The following is a 4,620-nucleotide window of genomic DNA, read 5'->3' as shown; positions in this document are numbered from 1 at the left end:
GACTCCTGGGGTGATTGTGAGGTCACTATTGGGCTTGCTGCTGACCCATGTGGTCAGAGTAGAGGTGGCCATTGACTACCTTCCAGTTTCCCCCACCTGGCCACTGATCCCCTTTAGGCACCATTTCCCACCTTGTCTCTGCTACCGCTTATGTTATGGCCTCTCTGGCCCCACTCTTACAGAGATTTGGCTAAAAGAAAGGTCAGCTCAGGAGCTCCCTTTCAGTTACAGGGAGTAACCTTCCGTGGCTCCCTGTTGCCTATAAAAAGTCTAAATCCCTTAATTCAGCATCCACAATATACTCTAATTAGAATGGAGTTTTATAGACTTAATTCCTTCTATATTCACCCATTCATTTATTCATTTAACACACAGCAGAAAATGACTCTGTGCCAGGCATTGTGCAGAACAAAAACACATTCCCAGACCTCCTCCCACAATAGCGGGAATGCATAATTTCCCTATGAGTGCATAATGACAATTGAAGTGCTCAGAGGCAAAATAATGCAATTCTACAAAAGTCCATCACAACAGAACTAGAGCTGGATGAGGTGGAGGTGTTGGCATGCAAGCTTGGAGCAGTAAGGTAATAAGTAGGCTTCAGTGGGGCTCTGGGCCAGAGAAGGATAAACATATGCAAGGGTCTTGTGGCAGGAAGGAGGCACAGCACACCTGAGGAACAATAGAAGGCCAGGTCGGGTGGAGTACCAGTGGTGAGAAATGATTCTGGAGAGGTTGGCAGGAGCCAGACCTTGCAGGACCTTGGGGCCCAGGGAGTTTGAGCAAAGGGAAGACAATCAAGGGAGTCAAACAGGGGGAAGAGAGTCAACTTTTATTAAAGGAAACAAAATATACAGAAATGTGCCCAAAATCACAAGGGTAGATACATGTGTTACTAGTACCCCAGTATTTTCACTCATGTTCCCCATTAGTTACTACCCTTTCCCTAAGGATAAACTGACTTGTAATTCCATAGATTTGTTTCGCCTGTTTTTGAAATACATATAAGTGGAATCATTCACCATGTAATTTTTTTGTATCTGGCTTCTTTTACTTTACAATATATTTGGGAGATTCATCTGCAGGCTTACTCTGAAAACATCACCTACAACTTAAGCTCCAGTCAGCCTGTCTCGCTGCTGTTCTTAAAGACCCTTTCCTTTCCTCTTTGGGGGCTCTCATAAGTACAAGGTTTTGTCTGTGCTGTTGTCTTAGGTTAGATTGCCCTCCCCTGATTCCTCTGCCTGTAGAAGTTTTCCTCATTCTTCCTTTGTCAAGTTCCAACTCCTCTGAGAAGTCTTCCTTGGCAATTCCCATACCAAAATTTATTTCTGCTCTGTGTTCCTCCAATGCTTTGATTATGACTTTTAATTCAGCACAAGGTCAGGAGTTCTGACTTTAACTCCTGAACTCCTGGACACCAAATTCCCTTCAGAACTAGTTCCACTAGACTTTAATCTCTACGAGGGACCATGTTTTCTTCATTCATTCCCTTATCCCTGGTACCTAGAACAGTCCTTGGCACACACATGGTAGATGCTCAGTGAATATTTATTGAAGGACTGAAAGAATAAATGAATGAACATATTCTAAGTATTACCAACAGACATTTTAGAGTTTGATAGAAACTTGCTAAAGAAAACAGATTACTAAGACAGTATTGGCAGAGCACAAGAAATAAGAAACTTACATGTAGCAGGTAAAGAAATGGAATAAATTTAATTTATATCAAATCCTCTTAGAAAATGAACTGTTTTTGTTTGGGGGCAAAATAACTTCCTGAGGGCTTAAAATTGAAACCTGAGGGTGTCTAAATGGTGGTGGAACTATTGTGCATGAGATAAGGGGATATATTAGTCAACATTCACTAGAGAAACAGAACCAACAGTTGATATCTGTAAACAGTATGAGATTTTATAAGTGTCTCACACAACTGTGGGATGCACAAGTCTGAATTCTGTAGGGCAGGCTGCAAGCAGCACTTTGATAAAGGTCTTCACTGAATTCCCAAGGAGAGGCTGGCTGGCTGAAGGAGAGAGGAAAGTTCTCTCTTCTGACTGCTGAAGCTATCACCTCCCTCTTAAAAGCTGTAAACTGATTAGATTAGACGCCACCCCCCTCAGCCAACTGCAAATGTAATCAGCCATAGATTCAACCAGTGTGCTGATGATTTAAATCCATGAAATATCCTCTCAGCAGCAAATAGGTCAATGCTTGCTTGACCAGACAACTGGGCACGATCACCTGGCCAAGTTGACTTGTGAACCTGACAATCACAGGGAGTAAAGTATTACCATGTGGCTCTGAAGAGTCAAGGATGAGAAAGGAGGAGGAGCCAATCAGATGAAAAAAGGTCATGCATACTACAATGTGACTGGCCTCCAACCTCTAGAAAATTTATCAAACTTAAGAAATGTTTGTGGGTGACTGGAATTCAAATATGGATCAATGTCAGGAAGATGTGGAAGGAAAAAGGTAGGAAGCAAAGAAAAGTGTAAGCAGGTGGACCCAGGAACTCATAAAATCCAGAGAGGGCTTTGGATTTTCACATGGTGTGCTAGTTTGAAATGATGTATGTACCCTAGAAAAGCCATGTTTCAATCCTAATCCCATTTTGTAAAGGCAGCCGTTTCTTCGAATCCCTATTCAGTACTGTATGCTTGAAACTGCAATTAGATCATCTCCCTGGAGATGTGACTCAATCAAGAGCGGTTACTAAACTGAATTAAGTGATGACATGTCTCCACCCATTTGGGCGGGTCTTGATTAGTTACTGGAGTCCTATAAGAGAGGAAACATTTTGGAGAATGAGAGATTCAGAGAGAGTAGAGCAGAATGACATAGCCATGAGAAGCAGAGTCTACCAGCCAGCCATCTTTGGAGACGAAAAAGGAAAATGCCTCCCGGGGAGCTTCATGAAACAGGAAGCCAGGAGAAGAAGCTAGCAGATGACACTGTGTTCTCCATGTGCCTTTCCAGATGAAAGAGGAACCCTGACTGTGTTCGCCGTGTGCCTTCTCATTTGAGAGAGAAACCCTGAACTTCATCGGCCTTCTTGAACCAAATTATCTTTCCCTGGATGAATGCCTTTGATTGGACATTTCTATAGACTTGTTTTAACCGGGACATTTTAACAGCCTTAGAGATGCAAACTAGCTACTTATTAAATTCCCCCTTTTAAAAGCCATTCCATTTCTGGCATATTGCATTCCAGCAGCTAGCAAACTAGAACACATGGCAATGGAAGTGGAATTTGGATCAAATTTAGGTTGATGTTTGAGGAAAGTGGGGACTTCTGACTTCTGGGCTACTTGGCGACAAATTTTCCAAAGGGCTGTTTGACAAAATAAAAGCCCTGCAATGGGTATATTAATTAAACCAACAACTCCACTTTTCAGAATTCATCCTAAAAAAAGTATTAAGGATTTATAAAAATTAATCTATAAGGATATAAATCATAGTATTTATTTTTAAACTGAGAAGTTTGAAACCAAAGTGTACGACAGTAAAGAATTGGTTAAATAAATGATGGTGGGACCATATGTTTAAATTTGTGTGGCCATTAAAATATTTTTAGAAGAATGTTTGGTCATAGGAAAGAGTCCTCAGATTAGGTAAGAAAATGGGTTATCACACACACACATCCCTATTTTCATAAAATGAAAAGTGGATGTGAACCTTCTGCTTCTAAATAACATGGAGGAACAGCCGGCCAAAACTACACTCCTGATTGAAATAACTAAAAATATGGTTGAAATACATGAAACAACAGTTTTTGAAACACTGAACACCCAGCAGTCAAGGACGCTTCATGAGAACAGACAAACCAGGTGAGCTCTCTGACTGCCTCAGATCCTGCTTTAAGACAGTTCACCCCTGAGCTTTGACACAAGAAGGGGAGCCACAGATGAAGCCTGGGGCTGAAGGTCTGGGGAGACAAAAGTGGTTGAAGTTCACAGGTAAGAGTCCTGGAGAGAAGACAGCTTCACAGGGAGAGAAAGAAGTCCGGAGGTCTTGAGAGGGCTTCCCTTGAATAGCTAGATGAATAGTGTGTGTGCAGGAAGTACCTGAGGTCTGGGAAAGAACCCCCAGGGTCGAGGATAGAGGGAAAGCAGCCAGCACCCACACAGGTCAGGAATTGTGCCTGTTCCCACCAGGTAGACCAGGAGACCTCACGATTCATGGTGCATTGGGTAAAGTATGCCAAGGGGTCTTAGTAGTGGGGAGTGATTAGCCCTACATAAAATGCTTCTCCTGTCCTGCATAACAAACCCCAATATACAGGACCTGAAATGTGAATTATCTCTCAATAAAGGTTTTATTAGAAAGAAAAAAAAGACCCCAAAGGATCACAGTTTCCAAGTAATCTAACTGCATCCCAGAATAAAGCTCAAGAGTATTTATAGGAAAAGAAAAACATCCGGCACCTAAAATAGTGAAATTCACAATGTCTGGCCCCCAATAAAAAATCACCAAGCATGCAAAAGAGCAGGAAAATATGATCCATAATTAAGAAAATCAATCAATAAAAACTGATCCAGACTGACATGGATGCTAGAATTAGCAAAGACATTAGAACAGTCATTATAACTGTACTCTTTTGGCTTAGAAGCTGGAGAA

The sequence above is a fragment of the Tamandua tetradactyla genome, chromosome 16 (assembly GCF_023851605.1).
Source record: "Tamandua tetradactyla isolate mTamTet1 chromosome 16, mTamTet1.pri, whole genome shotgun sequence".
Lineage (NCBI taxonomy): Eukaryota > Metazoa > Chordata > Mammalia > Pilosa > Myrmecophagidae > Tamandua > Tamandua tetradactyla.
Note: the sequence above shows the minus strand (reverse complement) of the source record.